The sequence below is a fragment of the Mustela putorius genome, unplaced genomic scaffold (assembly GCF_011764305.1).
Source record: "Mustela putorius furo isolate JIRA1106 unplaced genomic scaffold, ASM1176430v1.1 tig00000166_pilon_pilon_pilon, whole genome shotgun sequence".
In the NCBI taxonomy this organism is placed as follows: domain Eukaryota; kingdom Metazoa; phylum Chordata; class Mammalia; order Carnivora; family Mustelidae; genus Mustela; species Mustela putorius.
The window spans coordinates 4,042,061-4,057,533 of record NW_025421301.1 but is presented as its reverse complement, the minus strand read 5'-3'; positions in this window follow the sequence as shown (position 1 = coordinate 4,057,533).

Genomic DNA, 15,473 nt, shown 5'->3' with positions numbered 1-15,473 from the left:
ACCTATTAGAAAGGCTAAAATGCAAAAATCTTGCCATACCAAAGCTGATGAGGATGCAAAGCAACAGGAATTCTTATTCATTGCTGGGGGTGCAAAATGGTAAAGGCACATTGGAAGACAATTGGGCAGTTTCTTACAAACCTCAGCATAGTCTTACCATAAGATCTAGTAATCATGGTCCTACATATTTACCAAATTGAGCTGAAGACTTTTGTCCGCACAAACACCTGTAGATTAATGTTTATAACAGTTTTATTCATAATTGCATAAACTCAGAAGCAACCAGAGTGTCTTTCAGTAGCTGAATGCACAAATAAACTCTGGAACATTCAAGACAGTTTAACAGGTGAATTCTACCAAACAATTAAAGAAGAGTTAATACTTATTCTTCTCAAACTATTCAAAAAAGTAGAAGAGGAAGTAAAGCTTCCAAATTCATTCTATGAGGCCAGCATTATCCTAATATAAAATCAGATAAAGACACTACAAAAAAGAGAACTACAGGCTGATATCTCTGTGAACATAGATGCAAAAATCCTCAACAATATATTAGCAAACCACATCCTACAATACATTAACAAAAATCACTCACCATGACGTACTGAGATTTATTCCAGAGGTTCAAGGGGGTGGTTCAATATTTGCATATTAATCAATGTGATACATCATATTAACAAGAGAAAAGATAAAAACCATAGGATCATTTCAGTAGATGTAAAAAGAAGCTTTTGACAAAGTGCAACATCTATTGACTGTAAAAACCTTCAACAAAGTAGGTTTAGAGGGAACATACCTCCCCGCAGCTAACTTCATACTCATTGGTGAAAAACTGAGAGCTTTTCTTCTAAGATCAGAGACAAGACAAGGATGTCCACTCTCATCCCTTGGGACATGGTAAATAATTAATGTAATTATAAGTTCCATCCTATGTTGAAGGGTCTCATAGCTACATATATTTTTCTTCACAAGATTCTTTTAATGTAGTCATAAGCAGCAGAGACTAGTTTGATTTATTAAATCATGCTCTATTTTCCTCCTGAGTGCAAGAAAAGGACAGTCTTCTTTTTGCAAAATTTACTTGCCCTAGGTTCCTTGAGAAGACTCAAATAGTTTAAAATAAATGAAAATTTTAAAGTTTGGATTATTTGTTAGTCCAGAAATGAGTGTGTTCCAATTAAGCATGTTAATGTGTAGAAAAATCAATTTATCTTTACAATAAAAACAAATCCAAAGAAACATAATAAAAAATATAACAAAATAATTTCTAATTGGTTTTCTCACTCAAGATTATTTTTTATATATTCCTATTAAAAACAAATAGAGAAATTCTTGCTGTCAAATTAATAACTATTTTTTAAAAAGAATGAAGGAAAACTTTTAATGAGTTTTCCTAGAATGTACTATAGTTCATTTTATTGATATATATGATTTCTTTCTATATTTAATTGTTTTTATTTCTGTGCCAATTACATCTTTTGGTTTTGGTTGATATGTGTTCTAAAATATAGCCCATTTAGAGAAGATATTTACAAATGACATATCTGATAAGGGGTTAGTATCCAAAATCCATAAAGAACTTACCTAACTCAACAACCAAAAAACAAATAATCTAGTAAAGAAATGGGCAGAATACATGAATAGACAATTTTCCAAAGAAGAATTCCAGATGGCTAACAGATACATGAAAACATGCTCAACATCACTCTTCATCAGAAAATACAAATTGAAACTATGATGAGATACCACCTCACACCTGTCAGAATGGCTAAAATTAACAACACAAGAAACAACAGGTGTTGGCGAGGACGCAGAGAAGGAGGAACCCTCTTAAACTGTTAGTGAGAATATAAATGGTATAAATGGGTGCAGACACTCTGGACAACAGTTTGGAGGTTCCTCAAACGGTTAAAAATAGAGCTACCCATAATCCAGCTGTTGTACTACTAGGTATTTACCCAAAGGATACAAAAATACAGATTCAAAGGGATACATCCACTCTCATGCTTATAACAACATTATCAACAACCCACAAACTATGGAGAGAGCCCAAATGTCCATCAACAGATGAATGGATAAAGAAGATGTGGTATGCATATATACAATGGAATACTATCCGGCCATCAGAAAGAATGAGGTTTTGAGTTCTGCAATGACATGGATGGAGCTAGAGTATATTGTGCTAAGCAAAATAAGTCAGTTAGATAAAGGCAAATACCACATGATCTCACTACTAATTTAACAAAATTACTGTACAAAATTCCAGTTATTATGTCTGTATTATGTATTGTTTTGTGCTTTTTAAAAAAATGAGACTACTTTGGCTATTTTTATTAGTTAACTTTCACTGGGTATCATTTATATCACCAGTGATTTAGATTGCCATCAAAGTCATCAACAGGAAAGCCAAGGAAGACTCCCATGTTCTAAAGAATATAAAGCATGAATCTCAGATCCAACAAATGGTTAAACACCCTAACATTGACCAGCTGTGCAAAACCCGAGAGACAGAAAGCTCTTATTACATGGTAGTGAAGCTATGCCTTGGCAACAACCTCCTAAACAGGAGCTGGGATTAAAAAACTAAGTGAACAGGGAGCAAAGACATTCTCCAGGCAGATCATGTATGCTCTGGGGCATCCTCACAGCATGGAATTGTACACAGACATAATGCCATTCATTCCTCTGAAGGAGGAAAAGCCACCAACGTTTCCATGTTCAGGAAGCCCTTGACATGTCCACCACTACAGTGAGCCCAGTACAGCTTCCATAAGTGCAGCTAATGGGAAGATCAGCATCCTTAAGAAGCTGTGTGCCGTTATAAGAAAATGAGCGCCAGCTATATGTCCACATGTGAAGATAGTTGATGTGACCATGACCATCTCTTCCTTTCTTTTTCCAGGGTTTAGTTTGAGCACTGTTTATGTGGAAATGTTGACTATAGTTTGGAGGGAGACATTTGTATCCTCTTATGAACAAAAAACATTCAAAGGAACAGAATGTGGCACTGATAAATGTGGGAGGGATTCTTGCAAATTTTTGTGGGTTTAATGACTTGGGAGAAACTCCTATTGAGGGTAGCCTATGGTATTAGCTGATTTACAACGTGTCTATCCTCTCCACCCAGCCAGATTTTTTAAATGCCTTATAAAATGTCTTATGATTTGGGAAAGATCCTAGTTACTTATTCCCAAGATCCCTAATACGCTAAACTATACATAGCTCCTTCCACATCACTGTCCCCCAACTCCCCTCTGCTGTGGGATTCCAGAGGCTAAAAAGCAATTCTGTAACTTAGAACCCCTTTCCATAGCAACAAAACGTACTGATCTATTTCTCCTTAAATGGGAGAAATCCCACGAAAGGAGGATAATGGACTTAAAAAGAGAGAGATGCTGAAGATGCACATCCAAACAAACTTTCAGGGAAAAGGTTACCAACAAGGTCCTGCACGACTAGTTATTTCTAAAGCAACAACTTATTAGCTTGTTTAATTATTTAATGGCTGTCAGACTGTTCATCCTTCAAAAGCATTTAGATATGTAAACTCATCATGACTTGAGGAAGCAAAGGCTCTGATACTCTTCACAGTAAGTTGAGGCATGAGAAGGCAGCCAAATCCACTTGTAGGACCTCCCACGCATTGGTCTGCTTAGCGAGGTACCATGCCCACCTGTACCATATCACCTCTCCCTCCAAAATGCCTGCATCCCCAATAGAACAGAGAGGAAAGAGAGAACAAACAGCTCAATAAATGTTTGGTGGGGCAAAGGATACAAATTATGTCTGAACATGTAATTGTTTCTAATGATCATATTTAAATGACTAGTTTTAATCCCTGCCCTGTCCTCCTCTCCCTGGTTATATTTTTTATTATAACACAGGCATCACCTATTACATGCATTTTCTATAGTATATATTGACCTTGGTGGTGAATATGCAAATCTCTTGTGTTATTTAATGCCTGTGGCTCCCCTGTGAAGCATTACCAAGGATTCCTAAAGTTAGCCATGCCATCATGGATGCCTCCCAAAGGTACTGCAAACTAGGTGCCCTTCTTTGGGACTATGCTTAGGGCACTCTGTCCTGCTATATGAATCACACCATAATGTGGCCAAGAATTAGAAGGGTTTCATTTTTTCAATTAGCTCATTGTTAAAAAGACCAAAAAACATGTGACTCCTACAATATGTGATGACAAGTCCCTTCTTCCATGCGGACTCCTAAGTGGAGCCTTCTCAGATGCTCAGGGCATTCGTCCTCATTAGGCCAATTTCACCCACCTAAAATATAAGGCACAAGGAGAGTGTTCTGTGTGACTTATCCTGAGACCCACACGTCTAAGAGACAACTCTGAAAATAATGCTATTTTTACAGAAGAGTCTGGGTAGGAAACATTTAGTGACCTTAACTGACTTCTTTCCAACTATTGCTTGATTAGAAAGGGAGAAACTCCATTAATCTGGTCAATTTTCTTAATTATGTGTACAAAGACTGCTTGTAGTCATTGCTTAGCAAGTCTCCTATTTTAAAATGGACAATTCCCAGAGTAACAGCTTGTCAACGTCAAGTCAAAGTTAGGAAGAGAAACCTGAAAGCATGTTGTTTTGTTTGCTAGGGTTTTTTTTTTTCTTTACATTTTTAAGATTTTATTTCTTTATTTGACAGAGATCACAAGTAGGCAGAGGCAGGCCGAGAAAGAGGGGGCAAGCAAGCTCCCTGCTGAGCAGAGAGCCCGATGCAGGGCTCGATCCTGGGACTCTGGGGCCATGACCCCGCTGAAGGCAGAGGCTTAACCCACTGAGCCACCCAGACGCCCTGCTGGGGTTTTTTCTGGAATTCAGAATCTATTCCATTATCATTTCTAAGGCTCAAGTCAAGAAAGAATCCTCTTCAGCAGACAGCTGCAATGTTCTAAGACCCAATACACTATTAGTATATGATGTTTACTTTTTGGGTCTATTTAGGGGATCTGAAGACTGAATTTTCCTTCTGGATAAATAAAACAATATCAAAATTATTGGTAAGAATAAATGTCTGTGACTATTTTGTTAATCCAGCTGACTATGACTTTATTTGAAACACAGCCCTAACAGATCTCAGAAGGCAGCACTAAGAGCTAAGGCGTTTTCTCCAGGTGGAGAGATACTATTTCAAACCACAGTGGAAACTTAATAGTTGAGGCATAGATAAAAATGTATGTCACACACACACAGAGTCCTTTATCATATTCAGCTACCATGTAGCATATTAATTAAAACAATGCGTCATTTATAATGTTGTATAAGCGCAAGTAAAAATCTAAATTTAGCATTTTGTGAGTGCAGTTACATGTGATATTAATACACACTCTGTGGTCTGTGAAACCATTCTGTGATTTTTCTCAAAATGTTATTCATTCCAAATGAGCCTGACAAAATAATCTTGAAAGGAAAAAATTCCTCATGCTTAAACATGTTTGTTGCTTTTCAATGATTACTAACTAAATTCAGAGGGACTTACTGAAGTCATAAAACCCTGAAAACTGCCTACATTGTTGCAGCCAAGAGGTCTCCAGGGCAGGCTCTCAGAGGAGCTGGGAGATTCGATCGGATTCGATCTTGCTGTGTGATTTCACTGACGGTTTTACAAATTTCATGGCATGGACCCCAGCCTTGAGTCCCTCCAGGCCAGTCATGCTCCCTGGGGGGTGATCTTTCACAGACCAAGACCCCAGATAGCACATCTCTGTTGTTTCCTAAGCCAACCGTGTGTCTAGGGGAAACTTTTTGGGGATCACTGTAGGAATAGACAAATTGGGCCAGAAGAATAACAATCATAACTGATATCCATGGACCACTTACGATCTCCTTGAAGCCTAGAACCTAAATTCACATTTTTAGTCAATAAAAAATGCTATGATGTCAATGCTAATACTATGTCATTTCACAGAGGATGGAGGAGATGGTGGCCCAGGGAAGTGTAACTGTGATTTCAACCATGGAAGGGTGGGCAGAAAACAAAAGTGAGTAAACTGAGTCAGGTTCCCAAGGCAACAGGGAATGGTAGGCAGCTGACTGGACAGTAAGGCTTGGATCAAAAAGCCAAAAGCTCTTTGGCCTCATCATGGTCTGCTGTCACATACGAAACTTTCCAATACAGTGTAATGTAAATGGCAAGTCATGGAATGTCAGGCATAAGCTAAAGAAAACATTCCTGAGAACCGGCTGGAAGAAAACCCCAAGAACTTAAAGCCGAAAACCAAGTGATTTTACCTAAAGACAATGTCTCAACCTGTTTCCCTGCATCCCTATACCCCATGAGAATTGCTGCAATAAATTATGTTTTTACTGGATGTTTTATCAAGTTATTCATAGACCTGCTTTAACCCACTGCTGCTAAAAAGAATTAGTCTTCACGGCTAGAGGTGAACTTCTTGGTCTGCTTATTTGTAAATCTTTCAGACTTCCTATGGAGTATTACTGTGATGCTGGAGGGTCTTTCTCGGGAGCAGTTAGCACTCTGTGTGGAAGCCTTATATACAAGGCCCTGAAATGCTTGCTCATCAGAAATAAAGCCCCAAAGTGGATGTCTGGTCTGTGGAAGTAAATCACCAAACTCCCGCGTCGGGTGAGGAACCCTGACCGATCACCCCTGCAGATTTAGAGCTATGTGAAACCTGGCCAGTGAGGAGGACAGGATGTCACAAAAAGCATTTTTTCCCAGCCTAAGTTTAAGAAATCACACACATGCATCACCTACCTCTTAGCAAAGCTGCTGCCCCATTTTGTAATCCTGTCATGGGGGAATCTGGGAAGATTGATCTCTGCAGTCTCTTGGTCAACTTTTTACCTCTCCTCAGATCCAGAGTTGCACAAGCATTTGCAAGGAACACACTGCACGGGCACCTTGGGTGGCTCAGTTGGCTACATTTCCACTCAGGTCACAATCTCAGGGTCATGAGATCCAGCCCTGTGTCGACTCTGCACCGGGCACAGAGCCTGCTTGAGATTCTCTCTCTCCCTCTCTCTGCCCTTCTCTCCACTCATATGCATGCACTTTCTCTCTTAAAAAAAAAAAAAGGAACACACTGCATTCCTTCCCCCCTACCCCATCCCCAGTCAATTCTTCAAGACCTAGCCCAACGTCCTACTCTCCATGAAGCCATCTCAAATAAGCTGGACCCTCTCACCTGGATGGCTGAGCACCCTATACGTTTTGTTTTCTCCTGGACTAGAGTACCTACACCACTGTTGCAGAGTCCCTGTCCTTTAGCCATGGGGCATGACTGCAGGACCAGCACATCTGCACTGTGGGGATTTTAATGGGGACTTCAGAGTTGTTTTTTGGGCTGACTTTTTAATTACCTAGGTTTGTTAATGGGTCATTACTCCTCCATTTGTTGTTAAGAGTTTAAGCAAAACATTTTAATCATAAAGTTCAAGTTTAAAATGTATGAAACTTGTCCTTAAATATACTGGTGTTAACAAATGGTGGCCAAGAAGTCAAATGAGGTTGTTCTAAAGAAGAAAAGCATGTGCTTAATTAATATGCCAGAGTTCTACAAGCATTTCATCATATTATCACTCATTGCAACCTAAGATTCAATTGTCCATAGTAGCATACAGTCAACGTAGAAAGTCTGAAAAGGGTTTGATCCTAATTAATTTTAAAACTCCCCTGGAAATCATATTTGCACTCTATTCTTTAAACAAGTCCTTTTCGTCACAAATACCACAGAGAAGGTGTCAGAACCATTGTGTCCAAAATGCCACAATGATCTAGAAAAGTCTAAATTAATAACACTTTATTATATGAAAAAAGACAGTAGACTGATAATAGTTTTAATGGTTCAAAAATAAGTAAGGAAAGAAAGGAAAAGAAAAAATTAACAGGTAACAGATGTGGCTTCTCTATATCTTCTCCAGCCACTTTTGGTTCTTCCTAAATTTTAACCTACTCTCAGAGGGTTTGTTAAAGGATACATTTTTACTTTTAAATTCACACATGAAAAAGACACATACTAAGTTAACAGGCCTCCTTTTTTGGTTGGTGTTCGATTAAGTACTTTTTATGCCTAACTCCTGGGAATGAACAATCAGAATACAGTGAAGTTTGGGGGGTTTTGTTCCTGTGCTTTGTTTTTTGGAAACCAAAGTGCACATTAGCTCTGACTTCCATTCAACAAAGAACTCCACTAAGGAAACACCAACAGTCACTGTGCTTGTTCATTATTTTTGTGCCTCTAGTTTTAAGATCCTTTGGAGGGCTGAGGCATGATTAAACTTCACATCATTGACTAAATTAATAAACCAGCTGTTGTCTTTAAAGCATGTCAGAGATTTCAGTGGACTGGAAGAGTTGCTTTCTGCTACAGCTAATAAATTTTCAAGTTAACGTATCATCAAGTTTCAGTCAAAATTAAATCTCAAATTCACAATTGTTAGACTAAATGCACTGTGTGTGTCACCTTTTGAACCACTGCCTGTGTAAGTCTAACCCAGCTGCTCTTGTACCTCTAGTTCTTCTTCTTGGCATTAATATCTTGGCAGGTGTGTGGGAGGTGCGAGAGACCTGTGCTCCGCCCACACCAATCAGATTTGTGCATTGAGCACCTAGACCTTGGAGAGGAGCCCTTGGTTTCCAGAACAAGATTTCCCAGGTGTCCCACAGGGTGCCTCTCTCCCTGCCTGATCCTTTACATCTAAGCCCCAAACCAAAAACACCTTCAGGTTTATGCAGGCAACTTGCTTCACTCCAATATTAACACCTACTACCTCCACCTCAAAACATCTCTTTGGCACAACCTGTTTGAAAAACAGCTGAGAAATATTTTAATCCTGTGCTTAAGTGGCTTAGAGGATTATTAGTGGGATAAAGAGTCTGGGGGCTGTAGGTGGCTGATTCGCTGACAAACTCGGTGGATAGTGAGTTGGAAATCCTGGCTGATGGTGAACACGAAAGTCATTATTACTGACTCACAGGTCTTCTCTGGACTGACACTCCCTGTGGTTTCTGGCTCTTTCCCTACGTCCCTTTACAAGAAGTCTCACAAATTCGAGATGATAAAAATGCCTCCGAGGAATATTTGAATGGTGGTCACAAACTCCAAATGGATTTTGTTCCGCTTTCTTGTAAGTCTCCATAGTTTTTGCATGTTTCTGAACTCTCTGGCCCCGCCAGGTTGAAATGCTTGAAATCCCAAGATTCCTACTAAAGGAATGGTTTCTCCATTTATCCTGTGGCCTGGACACACTAAGAACCGCGCACAGTAAAAGGCATACATTTAGTGGGTAAAATCCTGGGCTGTGAAGTCAGACTCTTTGGGTCGAAATCCTGACTGCTAGTTCCTAACTGTGTGCACTGGGACAAGCTGCTGAATCTGTTTGCTGAAGAGGCATGGCACATACACTGTGATGGGGAGGGTCGGGGTTGGGGGCAGTGTGTACTGAGAAAAGCTTTTAGGTAGAGGAACAGTGGGCACTCGCCAACCACCCTCCTCGTGCCATGGGCAGGGGTAACACTTTGTGATGGAGCCCACCTTTGGCTTTTGTTCTTTCCCAGCCCTCCTATCTCAACCATGCTTCAAAAATTCCCCCTTCCTTGCCCTCCCTTCAAATCTCTAAATTAAAAATCCCAGATGCTCAGGGCACCTGGGTGGCTCAGTCAATTAAGCGGCTGTCTTCAGCTCAGGTCATGATCCCAGGGTCCTGGGATTGAACCCTGCATTCGGGCTCCCTGCTCAGCGGGAAGCCTGCTTTTCCATCTCCCTCCGCCAGCTGCTCTGTGTATTTGTGCTTTCTATCTCTCTGTCAAATAGATAAATAAAATCTTAAAAAGAAAAAATCCCAGATGCCCTAAAACCTGATTCATCCTTCATACTCTAGTACAGATATAGACTGAACCTTACCAGGATGAATTTCTTTCATTCAATGCATTTTATTAGACAAATAAATCATTTAGCTGCTAAGTTCAAAGAGGGTTCTATTAGCCAGAGTCCTAACAGATCAGATATATATTTAAATTAAGACCCTTCATGGAGAGAGCCTCTTAGGTGGCTCAGTTGGTTAAACATCAGCTTGGTTTCAGCTCAGGTTATGATCTCAAGCATTGCAGGATCGAGCCCCATGTCAGCCTGAGAGCTCAGTGCAGCGTCTGCTTGGGATTCTCTCTCTCCTCCCCCTCTATGCACGTCCTTGCTTCTCTATCTAAAATAAATAAACCTTAAAAAAAAATGATAATGCAAGGAGAGACCATTTCCAAAGGGACTGATCACACACAGCCATAAGTGGATGAATGGGAAGAGTGCAGGGAGAGCAGGGAGAGTGCAGGAATCTGGGGTTCACAGTAGCAGAGCTGCCTTCACCCCTAAGCCCAAAGGGTCCAAGGGAGGAAGAGGGTACCAGAAACTAGAAGTAGAATCACAGAACACTGGCTTTCTGGAGAGAAGAAAGTACCTCATGTCAAAGGGAATGTCCAGTCCAAGACAACCTAAGTGAGACAGGATCAGGACATAAACACCTTGGCCTCATGCTCTTCCTTCCCTCTAATCTGCATTGGCTAAGCACAGGGAGAGCTAGAAGTTTCCAGAGCCCATCAGTGCAGTCCTTGCAGGTAGGCCTTGGGGCAGAAAGCAGATCAGAGAAGGGCAGGGAAGAGAAGCAGAAGAGCAAAGGAATGTATCTCTCAGAGGGACTCCGAGACTTGGGGGCAAGACAGTTTCTCACTCCCTCCTCTTCCTTCATCTCTGTCCTCATCTCCCCTGATAGGTTCACAGCTCCGCAGCTTGGCACAGAGTTTCTAACGTTTTGTGTTCACAGAAGAATAAAGCTATACATATCCTCTTCTCACCACCATAAACCTTGAAATTTTCTGAAAGAATCTCAGGTTTTGACCATCAGGCAGGCAAAGTAACTGGGAAAAACAATTCTCCTTTGGCACCACGTAGCCTAAAACCGGCATCTCTCCTGGAAAGGCATTTCTTGAACAGCCATATGTCTCCAGATTTTAAGTAGAAGCAAGGAGACAAGCAGAACATAAATTTAACAGAGAGAATGAACCCGAGAGTCCGATTCAAATCTCAGGGAAAGGGTGCTGTGTGCGGAATTGGAAGTGACTCACACTTAAGGCAGGATACAGCAGTGAAGAAAGAGACCCAATTTGAATGCACACACCATGTAAATCCTCCTTTATTGTCAGCTCACATCTCAAGGTCAATTCTAAATGCATTTTGCAAACAGCATCAGGCAAAGGAACTACACTGAAAGCAAAAAAGGGTTGGCAGTGTGCTTCTGGCCATGGTCAACGTTATCTCTGTAGAGATGGGTCGATGGGTCAGCAGTGTCCAAGAACCACAGCCCATGAAGCAGATGGAAGCAGCCTAGCCTAGCACTGGGGGAAGGTAATCTTCGGAGATGTAGTTAAGACACATGGCCCTTAGCTGAATATGCAGAGAGGTGAGGCTGGGACCTGGGAAAATATCCTAAATTTCTTCTTCTACAGCTTCAAGCCTGGCTGTCTATAAGACACAATGAAAACTCATTTGCGACCCTGGAGAACTATTCCTTTGGATGTATTTTTGGACTTCAGCTTGTCTAGCCCTGGGTGGAAAATACAAAATTACATTAATATAACATAAATTTACAAGAACTAGAACCAGACCCATTAGGAATGTGTGACCTATATTCAGATTCTCCTCTGAGACATTTTCAACATCCTTCTGTTGCAAGACAGTGCTACAAAGAGACACACATAAAAAGCTAGAGATGCAAGTCCCAGGGAGTCTTTCACTGACCTGGAGAGGCTCAAACCCCACGGTTCCTTTTAAGAAATATGATTGTGGTTTAATTATTCCTCTTTGTGCTATGAGATGGAGTGGAACCCTAACTAGGCAAGTACCAGGCATTTTATGTGGTTGCTGAGAAATTGTAGTGTCTTCTTTTTTTTTTTTTAATATTTTTAAGATTTCGGTTTTTTAATTTAATTTCTTTTCAGTGTAACAGAATTCATTGTTTATGCACCACACCCAGTGCTCTATGCAATATGTGCCCTCCACAATACCCACCACCAGGCTCCCCCAACTCCCCACCCCCCAACCCCTTCAAACCCCTCAGATTGTTTTTCAGAGACCATAGCCTCTCATGGTTCCTCTCCCCCTCCAATTTCTCTCGACTCCCTTCTCCTCTCCATCTCACAATGTCCTCTGTGTTATTTCTTATGCTCCACAAATAGTGAAACCATATGATAATTGACTCTCTCTGCTTGACTTATTTCACTCAGCATAATTTCATCCAGTCCCGTCCATGTTACTACAAAAGTTGGGTATTCGTCCTTTCTGATGGAGGCATAATACTCCATAGTGTATATGGACCACATCTTCCTTATCCATTCATCCATTGAAGGGCATCTTGGTTCTTTCCACAGTTTGGCTACCGTGGCCATTGCTGCTATGAACATTGGGGTACAGATGGCCCTTCTTTTCACTACATCTGTATCTTTGGGGTAAATACCCAGTAGTGCAATTGCAGGGTCATAGGGAAGCTCTGTTTTTAATTTCTTAAGGAACCTCCACACTGTTCTCCAAGTTGGCTGCACCAACTTGCATTCCCACCAACAGTGTAAGAGGGTTCCCCTTCCTCCGCATCCTCCCCAAGTGTTTTCCTTTTTCTAAAGTGGAGTTTCTTTTTGGTTGGTTCCTCTCCTCTCCCTTAACAGAGGGACGAGCACATCTGCAATTCTGAGTGGCACCTTGCGATTCACAGAGGAGCTCTTGGTACCAAGCAACTCCATCAGAAGAGGGTGAATGGTGATATCATCCGTGTCCCACTGGAATCTCTTCTTATAACTTTCTGTGGTCTCTAATTTTGGTAGCAAGGCTCAGGAAAGAAAAATGACCACATTCCAAAGACACCGAATACCTTGAGTTACTTTGGGGAGTTCTTCATTTCGATATGAACCTTTCCTAGGAATGTCTGTATTTCAAAATGATAACAATAGCAACCCACCATATTCACTTGAGAACTTTTGAGATGAGAACACCAAGGGTCTTACAACAATACCACTGCTTTGAGTTAGGCAGTGCCTTCTACCCCCAGTTTCATCGGTATGCAAGTTCAAGGTGACCGAGTATAGCCTGGAAGTATTGCTGATGCTGTTTGTTAGGATTCAGAGTGTGCAAACTGAGAATGAGACAATTGTGATTAGCAACCACACCATCTCTAAAAGGCAGCCATCTTTACTTATAGGCCTGCACATGCAATTTTCTGACCACACAAGGATGTACAAGGCAAGATAGCAAAATTACCTGCAGAATTCACTAGCCCAAGTCCCCTCTCAAAGAACATTATGAGAAAACCAAATCTGGGGGCTTGGAGTCATATTCACAGTGGAAAAAATAATCTTTGGGGCTCTTTTATGATTTCTCATGTACAAGTGCTTTATACATTCAGCAGCCAAAACTATTGTTTCTTTCTCCCTCTCTCCCTCCTTTCCTATCTCTGCAGTCATATATTACCTTTCCAGAACAGAGAAGACCTTCAAAATGTAACTGTCTAAAATAAGCATTCAAATCTTCATAAGAATGCCAAAGTTTTAGTTTGGGCCTAAGTTGTCAACTAAGTGCTACAGTGAGAAATTGGATAATGGACAAAGTTTTGTTTTAACAACAACAAAATCTGCCCTAGGGGGACTCTAAGATCAGTGCCTCAATGCACAAAAACCTCAGGGGTTTTCCCTCAATTTTTAAAATCTGGATTTCCCTAAAGGAGCTGTGAATTTCGCACATTCCTTACTTGGGGCTGACCCTGTCAAACCTCCTGATACAGAAAAAGCAATGAGAGACAAAGGGCTGAGTGAAGGAAGTAACAGAAATGACTGTGTTCTCTAATATACAAAAGCAGGTAATTAATTCTCCCTTTTCCTATCCCTTATTCACTGTGACCTGTGCACGCACTTCTTTGAGTTTCTCAGGACCACAGCGTAGGCTTTAGCCAAACTGGAAATAACCGCCCTAATAAAGGTCCACTCTGGGCTCATTGAGAGCAGGTCTGTTTTTAATAGTGAAAATAGAAGACCCATAGAGATAGCCACATGGGCGAATTTCCTGTTCTTGATTACACCGTGTGGTTTGGGTTCTACGTTAAGCCTAGATTAAGAGATTTAATCCTTTTTGTTTTTAGAAGAAAGGAAGAAAAGAACCAAATCCCACTTCTCTTCCTACCTAGATTTAAGATCCTAGTATATTTAAGGCATTTACAAACCAACCCTGTATTCCATCAACTTTAGTCAGGGGTCAAATACCTTTATCTCACAATCCCCTCTACTGCCCAGGAAAGTTCTGTCCTTGGAATTTTCCTATGTTCATTACTGATTTTACCTAATGTTTTGGATTAAAGAAATGAGGGAAAAGGCAAAATCTTTCTCTCTCTCTCTCTCTCTCACACACACACTTTTAACCTACCAAAAAACTTTGTGTATTATCAACAATAACATGATGTACTCCCCCATCTTTTACTTCTTTTAATGACATTCCCCTCAATTTTGGAACAATGAAAAGAAATAAAATAAAATAAAATAAAATGAAACAGAAAAAGAAAATCTCTGAGATAGCTTGGCTGAAATGTAGGAACTGCTAGAAGGTCAAGACGATCTTGCTCAATTTGTTTCAGAAATTTTCACTTCAAGAGGCTGAAACTTAGAAGATTTTAAAGTACCTGCAAACTCAAACACACTAGAGTCCGAGTGACCCACCACCTGCCCTCTCCTCCACCCTAGCTTTTGGGGAAATGTGGAACCTTCAGGGAAACTATGAGATCACACAGCAAAGAAACTGAAACACAGGAAAAGTTCTATGTGGTTTCTCCAATGTTTCCTCCGAGGATCCAGGTGACCAGAGTCTGCAAACTGGTCCCCAACTGTCTGCTAGCATAGCCTGAAGTGGCCCCTTGTGAGCAGGCAATTTGACTGAAGTCTAATGTTTTATTCAAATGAGTTAACATCCTGTAACTAACATTTCTATAATTGTGCACACGTGCACACATATAATGTATTTATTTGTTTATAATAACATATAATGTATTATTTGTTTCAGGGACCCAGGTCTGTGAATCGTCAGTCTCACACATTTCACAGCACTCACCGCAGCACACACCCTCCCCAGTGTCCCCTCACTGTGCCAGCCCCTCCCTCCCACTCCTCTCCCTTCCAACAAACTTCGGTTTGTTTCCTGAGATTGAGAGTCTCTTATGGTTTGTCTCCCTCTCTGGTTTCATCTTGTTTCATTTTTTTCCTCTCTTCCCCTAAGATCCTCTGCCTTGTTTATATATTTTAAATCCGCCACTATAAGGATGATTGACACTCTAGGAAGATACACCGCATCCCCTGGCCAAGCTGATGCATGGATGCCCAGCTTTAGAAGCAAGGCTTCAGTTTTGGCTCTGAAAGAGAGATTGGTATTTCCTACCCCAAATATCCTTATTCTCTCCCAGCTCTGCTTAAGT